Genomic DNA, 15,193 nt, shown 5'->3' on the forward strand with positions numbered 1-15,193 from the left:
ACATAGAATGAAGATTGCACCAGCAGTTCCCAAATTGTACCAGCCCCCATTTGTCATCCCATTCTGGTCTTCCGCCAGTAAGATTTATTGCCTGTAGCTACTATAACAGGATAAATTATAGACGTAATAACACTGTCAGGCCTCGTATGATATAAACATACAGTATCCAGGTATCATTGTACTGTGGGGAACTATCCGGCCTTCTATCTCTATAATAGAATGCACTTCTCTATAACATCTTGCTCCTCACCTCTATATTAGAGCAGGGCGGGACTAAGTAACATTAGAGAAGTTATTTGTCACTGGTGGCAGTGGCTCCCAGAAAAGGAACATCCCCCATCGCTGGATTTAGCAATAAGAAAGCCGTCCTGGCAAATACCAAAAAGTTATTTTGCCGCGAATCACAGCGGTGAAAGTTTACGCTGCCAGATTCTGTCCTGCAGGGTTCCTGCGAGTAGCCATATGCACCAAGGCCCCCATTTATAATTGATCTCTATTGCAATGCGATCTGGCCATGACGTTACCGCCCATGATCGCATTGCAGCATGTGATCATAGCGCCCGGAATGTATCATCCGGCACATGCAGGGACACGGGCTCCGAAAGTGTCGGAGAGCTGCCGGGGCTGCTGCACATGCACAGCGGCCATTGTCGGGGAGCCCTCCGCCGGCTAATTATGGACCTCATTCAGAGCCGGACGCTATTTGCGGTCGTTCGTTCAGAAAAAAGGGGTGGCTATTCAAATGAACCGTTCGCTCTTTGCGGTCTGTGCACGCCTCTATGTCTGAACGAGCGAACAAAACTTGCGGTCGTTTTTTGGATAACTATGCCGCCTGGTCGCTCGCATCCTACGTCATGTCCGCTATTTATTAGATTAATCGAGTACATCGACCAGCGTATGAACTGCTCGCTATTCTTGTGGTTGGTTTTTCCTACCACAATCTTGCGAGCAGTTCTGACTATAAAATAACCCAGTGACGTGGTCAATGACGCTGCTGTATTAATTATGCACACCCATAAAACGCCCGTTTTGACCTTTAAGCACGCCTGCGTTCGGATCTCCACCCCCCCGTTTTCAAGCACCTTCCCCTGTTACCACCCACATACGCCTCCTCCTGTCACTCAAAATAGCAGGCATTTGCTATTTAGCGAACAAACGATTTTCGGCCGCACTGACTGGTTCGCGCATGCGTATTACGATCCGTACGCATGCGCAGTTGGGCAAACATCGCTTATGAGCGGCTCTGAATCAGGCCCAGAGACCCTACCACAAGGGTCTCGTCGCAAGCCCGATGGTCGCGATAATCGCAACCATCGCCAGGCCGCTCGCAAAAGCTCTGGGTGGTCACCCACAGCTATGCGAGCGGCCTGGAGGCGGATTTTTGTTTTAAAAATCCGCCCTGATTCAGAGCGAGTGCTCGCAAATGGCAAGCGCCTCTCAATCAGGCCCTGAGTCTACAAATGCCATCTGAGGCTTTTCGGAGCTTGTTAAATTGGGCCAGACCGCCATTCCCAAACATAACTACGAGAACAGCAGTTTTTGGTGGTACAAAGTTGTACAATATCCCCTGTGTTAAATAGCTCTGTCACAGGCATTTCTGCATGAATATTGGGGAAAAAGTTTAATATACAGGTCCCAATAGTTTCTTTATATACCCCCTGCATAACCCTTCAGTAATACAGGAGACAATCCGTGCTTGTCCTCCATACATAGAATAACCCTTTCAGTGCCATACCTTCTCGCAGGTCAGATACATACATTTTAATGTACAACCCTGCTGGAGAATATGCAGGTACCACACAGGGGAACTATCCCGCGTTTACATGTGTCGATTGTCCCCACAAATGGTCGGTTTCTCTGCAAGCAAATAATCCAGGGATGGAGAGAAATATCATTTCCAGGTAATTACACAACTAATTGCCTGGCTTTAGACGGAGCTCACTTCTGCCCGTGTATTGGTGGAGGAGCGGCATTTCAGCTCCACGGAACATGGCAACCGAGCACTTGAGACTGTGCCTGGCAGTTGTCCGCCTTGTGTAATAATACACATTGCACTTGACCCGCGAGCGCTCTCCTCCTGCTCATTCTTCAACTGTTTACTGTTCCAGCTCATCTCAGGATCTCTAAGTCTTTACACCCCTGCATGCCATGTACAGGGCATGTCAGTGTTACTGCTCCGTGTAAGGTGTAAGCCATGGAGCCAGATATGTGGCTTCTTATCTCATAGATGTACACATGGATCTTCAAAGTTACTGGTTTATTGCATCCCTGGTATCATTGGTCTAAATGACAGTGTACAGAACAGGAGGGGAGTTGGGTTTTTCCAGGTAGTGTTTTCTCATTCGGAGCACGATGTCTCAAATATATTAAATGACAACTAAAATGACCCCGTGCTTTCCATCTTCTTCCTCTATTTTCCTCTCCGTTAAATAGTGCAGCAATCTGTGAGCCTGATTCCAAGTGGCGCACTACCACTGTCTAATGCACTGCGGCGATTTTTTTGCCTAATGCGTATTTGTCTGTTGCACTGCCTACGCGTCCTTATAGCGTGCACACAAGGTCGGAGTTGCGATAGAGGCGCACGAGAGGTGCACGGTTTAATAAATGTATTAAAGATGTATTGGGCGTTCCTGGGCGGGACAGGGAGGTGGCTTAGCGAACGCACGTAGATGGTTTGTCTTATGGGCGTGTTATCGGATTGTCGCAGGCGTGTCCAGGGCCGGTGCTAGACTTCTAGGCACCCTAGGCAAAACTTCTCCATGTGCTCCCGCCCCCCCCCCCCCCCCCATACTCATGTAGCCCCTCAGGTAAGAATAACTTTGCACAGGTGGAGTGGCGCATAAGTTTTGTGGTAAAACTAAATATTTATATATATATATATATATATATATGCAGACAATGTTCAGGCGGCACTCGGAGACTGGAAAAAAAACGTACCCTCAACGGAGGGAATTTATTAGTGAGCCGACGTTTCGGGGTATCGCTCCCCTTCCTCAGTACAACATAGTACTCCGAGTGCCGCCTGAACATTGTTTGCATATTACATTGGGGGTGCTGTCCTCCTGGAGGGCATCGGAGAAAGCTGGGGCTATATGCCCGCTGACACCGAGTGAAGGAGTGCCGGAGCGCTGTATTGTGTGTGTATGTATATATGTATAAATAAAATACAAATACTTATCCGCCACACCACCTGTGCAAAGTCATTTCCACCTGAGGGGCTAAATGAGTACGAAGAGGGGGGTGCAGGCAGAAGTGTGTGTGTGTGTGTCTGTGTATATATATACACATTACACACACACCGTATCAGGGGCGTAACTAGAACTTTTTGGGCCCCATAGCAACATTTTTAAGGACCCCCCTAACTTAGGTCTTACACAATGCCCAGAGTAGTAGTTCCCCTAAAACACTAATTGCCCACTTGTAATGGTGCCCCTTATGCCATGCCCACTGTAATGGTGCCCCTTACGCAGTGCCCCCAGCAGTAATAATGCCCCTTGTAGTAATGCCCCTAAAAGTAATGCCCCCTGTAGTAGTGCCCCCTGCAGTGCCCCCAGTAGTAAAGGCCCTTGTAGTGCCCCCAATAGCAATGCTCCCTGCAGTGCCCCAGTAGTAATGCCCCTTGAAGTGCTCCCAGTAGTAAGGGCCCCTGTAGTGCCCCCAGTTGTAGTGCTCCCAATAGAGTCCCCAGTAGTAAGGCCCCTGTAGTGCCCCCAGTAGTGCGGCCCATGTAATGCCCCCTGTAGTGCCCCCAGTATTAAGCCCCCCCTGCGCACACACGTACACACATACAAAAAAGAAACACTTACCTTATACCCTGCTCCAGTGCCTGCAGCTGTCCCTCCCCGGTGCCCGCTCCTCGGAACTATGGGAGCGACGTCATGACGTCACTCCCATAGTGCACTACGGGACATGGAGGACGGAGCTCAGGAGTGAGCTCTGTCCTCCGCAGTCGGCGACGGGAGGGTTGGTCAGGAGCCGGGTACCGCCGGGGGGGGTAAAGAAGGAGTTGGGTGCCCTCTGGTAACACAATCTCAGCGGGTGATCGGAGGGCCAGGCACCCTCTAGTGGCCAGCGCCGCTAGGAAGTTGCCTAAGCTTGCCTAGTGGAAGCGACGGCCACTGAAAGCAGTTGCGTACAGAAACATAGGAGGCCATAATGGAATGGAGTACCTGCACCCGTCATAGTACATATATATTGTGTCAAGATCAGGTTATAGGTGCCGTCTCCTGGGGTAAACGTTTGCACTTGTCATGCAGCAGCCAAGTAGTAGCACACCTGTCCAGGGCCTTGGTACAAATAACCGCAGCTCGTTACATTAGCAGCGCAGAAAGAAACAGAACATAAATCCTGGCCTGTCCCACTCAAACTAAAAAAAAAACCAAAAAGATCCCTCTCTGAGTGAAAAGCCCTAACATCCCTCTCACAAAACAATAGTCTTTAGCACAGCACTTACATTCAGTAATCACAGTATCTCTCAACAGGCCTCTGATCTGTTCCCCAGGCAGTGAGAGACTGACACACCTTTTATCAGCCTCACAAGTGAAAGGCTGCTAATCCCTAGAGAGAAGCTAAAAGCCTGGGGCATATATATCTCCTCTTGGCAACCTTTTCAGTGTTTTTGTAACATATTCCCCCTCCTGTTTCGACCATTGGTCTCCTTATTCTCACCCATCCACTTTAACGGAGCATGATCCGTAACCAATGCCCATTTAATTGCCAATGCTGCTTCTTCAACAGTGGCGTAATTTTTCTCACATTGTATTCTATTTCCTACTTAAATAAATAGAAGGATGCTCTTGAACATCTTTGCTTTGAGACAGCACAGCATATGATGTATCTGTCTGCACGACAAATTCATTTTCAAAGCCAGGTGTCATCGAAACTGGTCGGGTGTACAACGCCACCTTTAGCAATGACGTAAGAAAGATGTTTAAGTGTAGTGAACTGATGAATCTGGTGGCAGTAACCCAAACAATATTCAACAAAGGATATATATTGTGTGTGTGTGTGTGTGTGTGTATATGTATGTATGTATGTATATATATATATATATATATCATACTTGCCGACGATTAGCTCCCTGATTGTTGGCCAACAGCGGTGGGCGTGCCCGGTCATTGATGTCACATTAGGGGGCCGAATCGCACCCCCCCCCCTTTCCCCCGCTGCGGGGGTATCTAGTTTATTCTGGGGGGAGGTCGGGAGGGTTGCTGGCTGCCGGGAGCGGCACCCGATAATCGGGTGGCTCCCGGCCAAATCGGGAGGGTAGGCAAGCCTGAGATAGATAGATATCTATATATATACAGTATATGCATTCCAGAATTACCAACAGTGTGCAATGTTTGCGTACTCTCTTGAGCTACAGATTTTGAACTACAAGTCACAGCAAGCTCTGCCTGCCTTTGTCTCAGCATGAAGCTGAAATGACAGTGGCTCCTCATCATCCATATATGACGATCGTGTAAACAGTCTCCAGACAGGGATATAGCGGAGCCAGGATTAGCATTAGATTATGGTAATATTCTGTACTCTGAGGATATCCTGCCCTGATACTTTCACCTGGAAAATTAGGGACAGATGCTGCTGCTAATTAAAATAAGAATATCATCTGTAGGAATGGTGGGATTTTTAAATAATTGATCATATGTTAATATTACCTGTAATAGGCTGTCTGTGCTGAAATGAAGACATTTCTCTAGGATGTAGCATCATAGCGCGGCTTAGTAAGGCTTTCATCTTCCTTAATCAGGCATGCTGATTCACCGGCCACATCTCCCATCTCACCGCGCACGCTTTGTCCTCAGATCCCACCGCTACGCACCGCCGACATGGGTGGGTTTGGGGTTTAGATCCCAACTGATATAATAATATGGGCTCATGTGCGTGGCAGGTTTTCTCCTTGGTCTGTAATGGCAGCGACAGATATAATATTGCCCCATGAACGGCGCATGTTTATTTGTTAGCCGTTATTTATATGGCATCTTGATAATTACGTACCACGTCTTTCCACCATGGTTTGTAAACGAGTCTTAAAAAGAAGATAGATATTTTTTTTTAAAGCTTTAAAATATTCTTTGTAAACTGCAAACACATCTGTCAACCCGGATTTATCATCCTCTGATTTTACTCCTCATCAGATATTTTATGTTAATTTATGGTCCCTGGTGCAGTTACTGAGTCCATTTCCCTAATAGTACAATACAGGTTCCCAGATACAATGTATCCCGCTGTGGTTGTGCCGCACACTACTGTTTGCATGTTATGTATTAATGTCCGTACACGATATTTCATACACTGTGCATACTGAGTACCCATGCTTAATGTTTCTTCCGATAAGGGGGAATTATAACTAAAATAGGAAATTGTAAAGTCTTTAAATAACTTCAGTGGACCAACATCATATAATGATATCTGCAATTAAATATTGAGATACCGCTGTGGTATCAAATGGGTTTATTTATTCCAAAATTAATTTCCTTTAAAAATTCACTCACAAGAAATGTAAAATTTTCAGCCTTATCCGATAGGCCGGATTTAATTAGAGCCGAAAAGTCGTGGCCGGCGAAATGTTTTCTCCGCTGCATTGTTTGCGCCTCATTCACCTTTTTGGTTGCGATGTTTTTGCGTACTTTCACAATGTGCGTACCTGCTTTTTTTGTCCTATTCAATTCCAAAACAGGCGAGAATGCAAAGGTGCGAATTCAGCGAAAGGCGAAATTAGCGAAAAAAGGACAGCTTATTTTGGGGAAATCAATCTGTACCCCATAAAAAGCTAACTGACCCTGGAAATCAATATAGAATTGTATTAATAGCCCTACTAAAAGTTTTTGGGGTATTTAAATTGAGTCAAAGGGCTGTTATTTGCAGAAGTGTGGAAAAATTATAGCATTTTTGTGGGGAGAAAAATAATTGCGATAGTTAATTTGGGGGTACATTAAAATGGGTCCTAGCATATTTTTGTGTCTCTAAAGTGTATTAGAGAAAACTTTTTTAAAAATACACCTGCTACAGTCACCTGCAACCCTAAAAACACCTGACCCATCCATACAGCACCCCGAAATTGCAGACGCTTTTTACATTTTCAGCCCAAAAATGACATGCCTTTGTAAGGGAGTATTAAGATTATTATATATTTTTTTTGTTGCCTAATTAGTCTTTAGTGGGTGCCCAAGGGTTCAGAACCAAGGGGCCGACTCAGACCCGGACGCTAAGCCGCGGACGCACGCTATGGGCGACTGTCGCCCATCTGCGCATGTGTATGCATCGCACCAGTCATTGCAATCTGGAATCGTGCGCTCTTAACACAAAGACTGAGCGCTACTTTGAATGACAGCGCCGTTTGTGGGTGGTAACGGGAAGGTGCTTGTGAACGGGGGGGTGGTGCTGCGAACGCAGGCGTGTCTGGGCGTCAAAACGGAGTTTTATGGGTGCGCATAATTAGCATGGAGGCGTCATTGTACACGTCGCTAGGTTGTATTTCAGCCTGCAGTGATCGCAGTGATTAAATAAATGCCCCTGACGTTCATTTGTACTCCGGCCTCTGGGATAAGATTGGAGTTCCTTCTGGCAGATGTACCTTAATATTGGCACAGAACTGGAGAACAATATATGGGATAATGATCTACTGCATACTTACCAACTTACTGGCTACTGCAGGAGGGGGCTGCCAGGCAGCTCTGGGGGGGGCGTGGTGCAGCAGACTGGATGGCGCAGTGGCATGATAACATGATTGCGTCATCAAGGCCTTGCCCCCACATCTGTTTCCCTAAAACTGAGAAGGTCATAAGGGGTTAAAAATGTTTCAGGAGTGGAATCACTCTGGATTGGATAAAGCCAATATAAATAGATGGCTCACCACAAGGGGTGTCACTTCTGATGAAACAGCCTCCTTCATACGGCTGAGAAACGCGTCAAGCCCACCCCCTTATCTTCACAAGTGACATTTGCTGGAAGACGCTCCATCTCTTAGGATCTGCTATCTGCCCCCGGGGACTCCCGCTTCACGTGACTATCCATCACATGTCAAGCTATCACGTATCTAGACATAGCTGCATTAGCGTCAGCGTGCGCTCCCCAAGTGTGGCGTCACACACCCGGGCTCTCCGGATGTATCCACGGAGAGGAGCACCGTACGAGGAAGACCCAGAGGCAGGGAGGATTTAGTGGTGTGAGCAGGTTTGGAGACACAGACACCAATTGGTTCCTTGTTCCCCCACTACAAGCGCAGTGTCGCACCACGTGAGTAACTCACATCTGAGTAAACATCATATTTTGAGAGCCGTGAACGGCCAGAGACTATTAATCATCATTGTGGAGTGATTTTCGTATTAAAGCATCACGCGATACGGGTATTCTCCTTCATCCACTAGGGGACACTGGAGGACTTCTGTGGGGTATAGACGGTGCTGAGTGGAGCTGGCACTTTAAATTTAAATGAAGTGTGACTAGCTCCTCCCCTCTATACCCCCAATATGCCAGTATTGGTTTGTGCCCGAGAGGAGCAGGTCACAAAAAAGGATCTCTCCTGCTCTGGCAATTTCAGCACGGCGGTCGCTGTGGCTCAAATCTTGGCAGGCTGACGCAGAATCCAAAAAGGCTGTGGAAGCACTCCCTTTCACTGGAAGTGTTCTTTTTGGAGCAGAATTAAATAAGTGGATATCTCAGGCTACCGGAGGTAAATCCACTTTTCTACCAACTACTGCTCCTCCACCTAGACTATCTTACTCGGTACCTTCGTTTTGGTCCTTTCGGGCCCCGGGGCACTCACGTGGTTGTTTCAGAGGAAGATCAACAACGTCCCGTGGTTCCAGAGGTCGGGGTAGAACCGCAGCCACCACAGACTCTCGTCTACAGGAGGTTAAGTCCACTAAACCCAGTGCATGACGGGCTTCCCTCTCACCTGGGGGACCCCAGAGTGGGAGCGCATCTTCAGGACTTCGTCAAGGTCTGGACGGAATCCTGTGCGGACGCTTGGGTCCGAGATCTAATAATTTGGAGCTACAAGCTCGATTTCCAACTGCAACCCCCGAATCATTTTTTTTTACCACAGGTTTGCTAGTTTCCAACGACAGAAGTGTGGTCTTACAGAAAGCAATAGACAGGCTTCTGTCCATGAAAATGGTAATCCAAGTCCCCCAGTCATCAGAAGGGAAAAGGATTTTACTCCAGTTTTTTTGTCGTTACGAAGCCGGGCAGCTCGGTCAGACCCATTCTAAACTTGAAGGATCTCAATCCATACTTACGGATTTTCAGGTTCAAGATGGAGTCTCTTCAGTCAGTAATTGCAGGCTTGGAGGCTGGCGAGCATCTCTAGATATCAAGGACTCCTACCTGCACATTCCCATTTGGCGACCTCACCAGGCTTTCCTGAGATTCGCAGTTCGGGATTCACATCTCCAGTTTCAGGCCTTGCCCTTCGGCTTATCTTCGGCCCCACGGGTATTCACAAAGGTTATGGCTGTGATGATGAATCTCCTTCGGAAACAAGGAATCACTATTATGCCATACCTGTACAACCTACTCCTGAAGGCGAATTCCAAGGATCAACTATTACAGTACATCACCGTGACGCACAACCTCCTCATTCGTCATGGATGGATCCTGAATTTTCCAAAATCGCATCTGCAACCGACACAGAGATTGCAGTTTCTAGGAATGACCATGGTCACAGTGTCTCAACGGGTGTTCCTTCCCCAGGACAATATAACTTCCATTCAGGAGATGGTGAGGTTGGTCCTTCGATGTCGGCAGGTTTCGGTTCATGCATGTATCCGACTTCTGGGAAAGATGGTGGTAGCCTTCGAGGCTGTCCAGTACGGTCGTTTTCACTCCAGACCTTTTCATCTAGATCTCCTATCACAATGGTTGGGATCCCACCTGTTTCTTCACAAAAGAATCAGGTTACAACCCAAGACTCGGATTTCCCTTCTGTGGTTGCTAAACTCAGTTCACCTTGCGGAGGGAAAGAGATTCGGAGAACGGGATTGGACGCTTCTTACCACGGACATGAGACTAAGAGGCTGGGGGGCAGTAATTCTGGAGCATCACTTCCAGGGACGCTAGACAGCACAGGAATCAAGTCTTCCAATCAACATATTGGAGTTAAGAGCAGTTTTCAACGCATTACAGACAGCAGCTCACGTTCTGAGGGGCCGAGCAGTCAGGGTCCAGTCCGACAATGCCACAGCAGTGGCATACATAAACAAACAAGGAGGCACCAGAAGTTGTGCGGCCATGAAGGAAGTCAGCCGCATTCATATCTGGGCGGAAAGCTACGCAAGGTCGATTTCGGCAATCTTCATACCGGGCGTCGGAAATTGGGAGGCAGATTACCTCAGTCGTCAGGAGGTACATCCAGGAGAATGGGCTCTACATCCACAGGTGTTTCAGCAGCTGGTCCAACTGTGGAGTCTTCCGCAGGTCGACCTCATGGCATCCAGGCAGAACCATCAACTGCCCCTTTACTGCTCTCGAACAAGGAATCCACAAGCGGTGGCTGTGGATGCACTGTCAACACCATGGCGGGTCCAATTCATTTATCTGTTTCTTCCATTTCCCCTTCTCCCTCGAATGCTTCAACGCATCAAGAGGGAACAGACCAAGGTCCTGCTGATAGCTCCGGACTGGCCTCGCAGAGCTTGGTACTCCAAAATTCAGCTCCTGTTGGTAGACAATCCGTGCCCCTTACCACTCAGAGAGGATCTGCTCCTTCAGGGTCCTTTAGTCTATTCAAACTTAAGGCAGCTACATTTGACGGCGTGGTTGTTGAAAGGGCCATCTTAAGACGTATAGGGATACCTTCCAGGGTGATTCCTACGATGCTTAGAGCCAGGAAGGAAGTAACTTCCAAGCATTACCATCATATTTGGAAGGCATATTTAGCCTGGTGCGAACGTAGAGTTTTGCCTTCTACGGAGTTCAGTCTTCCCAGATTTCTGCTTTTTCTGCAAGCAGGTCTCTCAGCGGGCCATTGGTTGGGATCTCTGAAGGTACAAATTTCAGCACTCTCTGTTTTCTTCCAAAAGATATCGGCCTTATTACCAGACGTGCATACTTTTCTGCAGGGTGTGGTTTGATTGTAACTACCCTTTGTTCCTCCAAGGGGCTTGGACTTCGTCCTGTCTTTTTTTGCAGACTTCGCTGTTCGAGCCTTTGGAGTCGGTGGAATTGAAGTATCTTTCATGGAAGGTAATACTTCTGCTGGCTCTAGCTTCCGCTAGGAGGGTGTCAGAGCTGGGAGCTTTATCATGTCGTCCACCATATTTAGTATTTCATGAGGATAGAGCTGAGCTACGCACCAGAATGGATTTTCTGCCTAAGGTGGTTTCAGCCTTCCACATCAATCAACCTATTGTGGTTCCGGTTTTTCCACAGGATTCTCCTTCTTCTAGATCCTTGGATGTGGTTAGAGCTCTTCGCATATATGTAGACAGGACTGCAGCCGTTCGCAAGACAGATACTCTTTGTTTTGTATGAGGCTGTTCGTCCGGGTTGGCCAGCTTCCAAACAGACACTGGCTCAATGAATTTGTCTGACCATACGACAGGCGTGTATGGCCTCATCTAGAAAACCTCCATCTTCCATTACCGCACATTCCACTCGCTCAGTGGGTGCCTCGTGGGCGGCTGCTCGAGGCATTTCTATGGAATCTCTATGCCGGGCAGCTACTTGGTCGGGCCGGCATACTTTTTTGTTCGGTTTTACAGATTTGACACCTTTGCGACTTCTGCAGCACAATATGGTCGGTCTGTTTTGCAGGGTTCTCAGCACTTTCCCACCTGTGATGGGAGCTCTGGGACGTCCCCACTGTCTTGAAGTCCTCCAGTGTCCCCTAGTGGATGAAGGAGGAAACAGGATTTTGGTACTTACAGATAAATCCTTTCTCCGATTCCACAGGGGACACTGGACGCCCACCCAGCGCTATTCTTCCTGACATACCTGTTATGCCTCTTGGCGAAATGTTTGTTGTCTAGGGTGATGTTATGAATGTTAGAGACATGTTTGTCGTCTCTTGTTTCATTCTATTTTACTTTTTCTCCTTTCAGTTGTTGTGTACTTTCGCCTCCTCCTCTTCTGTCAATCATTTTTCTCTGCTCCCCTCGGGCATGGTTCTAATACTGGCCTATAGGGGGGTATAGAGGGGAGGAGCTAGTCACACTTCATTTAAATTTAAAGTGCCAGCTCCACTCAGCACCGTCTATACCCCACTGTCTTGAAGTCCTCCAGTGTCCCCTATGGAATCGAGGGATGGAGAAAGTGTTTATCGGTAAGTACCAAAATCCTGTTTATAGAATGGGGTACAACATGACTCTGCATTATTGGTAAAGTGCCTCATTTATCTGCTAAGCACTGATTGAACCTTTTAATACTGGTGATTTGTGCATATACTAGGGCACAGAGACCTGTCCTTGCAATATACCAACATACCATAACCCTTTATCTGAACGAATTTGTTCCGAGCCTTTGTCAACTAAGTACCGTTAGGGCCTCTCATCGCCCACCAAACACCCTGACTACTACATCAGATCCATGCTGGATTGTGTCCATAAAGACTGCTCTTTTATTCTTTTCAGCCAAGGATTTTTTTCAGGGTGATGTGCAATAATAGGATATTGTGGCTATATGGTGTTATACATTGATATTGTGCAATCGTCCTTGGTGTATTTTATTCTGTATAGCTGTTCATTTACAGTATATATATCTCTTTAGAGAGATCATGATACTTTTATCTTGGTAATTAAACTTATTGGAATTTTATAATCATTTGAATTTTATTTATTTATTTGTGTGTACCCTCAAAGGTCAGCGCTTTCTTTACTAAATGATTCTGTTTACAATGCCGCCATTTTGGCATTTTGAAGCGAGGACGGGGCCCACGATGATGCCATTCAGCGCGTATCTTATCAACGGCCGCCTGATCTGCAAAACTTCACTTGGGTATTGGGCAGCCGCGGGCGGGTGGCGGGCAGCGCCAGGCGCCTTGCCCATTCTTTGGCTGTCCGGGAGTGCAGCCTAAAGATTCGGGAGCATAAGTCAGTATGCCCTACTGTAAATGATAGGACTATTACATCAGACCTGCAGGCAAATAAACAAGGTAATATTCCTTATAATACTCAAGTTTATAACACACACTGAAGCAATGACATCAGAATTCACTGATTATACAGATATAACGTGCGGACGTTTATACATCTATAATAATACCATAGCATTATAGAATTACTGTAATCTGTCATGTGTCCTAGGTGGCTGTTACTGTTCCGTATTATCAGTATTCAGCAGCCAGCAAGCGTTTCTCCGCAATGTTTGCCGAGAAGGCCCAAGCCCAGCACTAAGTGACTTAATTTGCCCCCATAAAACACTGTTTAAATTAGGAATTAAGTTCTTTATTTGGCGAGGAATAATCAGAAATGCTTAAACAAGAGATTACCAGGCTGTGTTTGCCAGGGGAGAAGCCGCCCTGCGTTCAGATGTTTACCTAAGGGTTTGACTCCAGCGCCGCCGAGTGTCTGCGAACAGCTGGGCTGATTACTGAGAATGCCTCTTGGTATGTGTCAGTCTGAGAGGATCGATATTAGTGCAAAGCTTAGGATGGGAGGGAGCTGTTTAAACATTGAGTGCTCCTGGGATTACAGCCGATGAAAAAATAATGCCGAACAAATATGATGATAGGTTATAAAGCGGCTTCTGATTCCTGTCTGCTGCATGGCCGAGAGTCTCACAGATACATGATGTATTCAATCATATCTACCATCATGGGCTAAGGGAAAAATCCTTATCATTTCTATTTATATGTACAAGGTTCCAGTGTGTGAGTAAAGATATATATATATATATATATATGTATATATATTAGTATTAAAGCTACCTGCCTAATATTGTGTAGGTGTATGAGGAGGAAACATCTGTCCTTGGAATATTCTGTATATCAGTTGCATGATAATAATCACATAGACTATATCAGAGCCGTAACTAGACTTTTTGGTGCCCTGTGTCAGAAACAACATTGGCGCCCCCCTCATTTTTCAAAGGAACATAATGCACCCAAAAAAGGGCCATGGCTTCATGGGGAAGGGCCAGGGAAGTGATAGGGGAGAAAAGAGAGGGGGGTATAACCCCCTATTGTTCCTCAGCACACTGAATTATACTAGCAACAACATATGAACACTATATGGTAATAGAAATCAAAGATATTGGTTGCATGCATTTGCAAATACATGGGAAGCTGCTAGGCCTCGTCACGGCTTCTCTGTCACTAGCAGTCCCTAACACTAAGTGGTTCACTTCCGAGGCGCAGTGCACCCCAAAAAATTTCCAGCCCAGGAGCCCCCCAGGGCTTCACAAGAAAATGGAAAAAGAGTGACAGTGCAGTGTAAAGTATAGAAGTGTGCGAGTAATCAGTAAGTGTGGAATGAGAGATTACTCGCATACATAAGGCCCACGGAATCATTTGGTCTGGCCCTTGGAGCTTTTTTCTGGGTAGCAGGGTGTCTAGAATGGCACCCTACAGCCAGAATCTATACAGCAGTGCCGCCTGGAGCGTCCTTAGGATGCCTCAGATGGTCACACCGCTGCCCTTACAGCTCCCCAGAGCATCCTCAGGATGCTGCAGGCATTACTGTAATCACCGGCGATTGTGGCCCCGCCCCATGTGACATCACATGAGGGGCGTGGCCTGCACCGAGCCCACAAAATAAGGAAAATTTGATACTTTTATTTAGTGTTAGTGGAGATGATCCGTTTAGTTTGTTTGTGTCAGAGATGACCAATAGCTGAATTGTATGAGAGATATTTTGCACCTAATGAAAAGGGGGGAGCTCAGTTATAGCCTGGGGACAGGTCCTGAAGCTACTTACATTTCCCCACTCTAATTCCCACTGCATGAATTCCTGATGCTGCACTTGGACATATGTCATCATGAGACAATTATTATGTACATAGTAAGAGCATTGCTATTATGCAGTTATCCGTATGTACAGAATGAGGACAGATGCCGAGAACAAGGGCAGTGGCACTGCGCAATCATCCTTCTATATAGAATAACATTCGATACTGAGAACTACACCCATCATACAGAACAATGGAAGTGGCACTGTGCAGTCATCCTTGTATATAGAATAACAACCTATACTGAGAAGTACACCCATCATACAGAACAAGGGAAGTGGCACTGTGCAGTCATCCTTGTATATAG

The 15,193-nt window shown here is 46.7% G+C and overlaps 1 protein-coding gene and 1 pseudogene across 7 annotated transcripts in view; both read left to right on the forward strand.

Moving 5' to 3' along the window:
• The window catches only part of VTI1A (vesicle transport through interaction with t-SNAREs 1A), a 428,796-nt gene that overhangs the window by 216,779 nt on the left and 196,824 nt on the right, over positions 1-15,193 (forward strand). The gene's annotated exons all lie outside the window — the stretch shown is intronic.
• Positions 9,260-10,062, forward strand: LOC148542829 (uncharacterized; annotated as a pseudogene).

The sequence above is a fragment of the Taudactylus pleione genome, unplaced genomic scaffold (assembly GCF_031769625.1).
Source record: "Taudactylus pleione unplaced genomic scaffold, aTauple2 ptg000008l, whole genome shotgun sequence".
NCBI classification, from domain to species: Eukaryota; Metazoa; Chordata; class Amphibia; order Anura; family Myobatrachidae; genus Taudactylus; species Taudactylus pleione.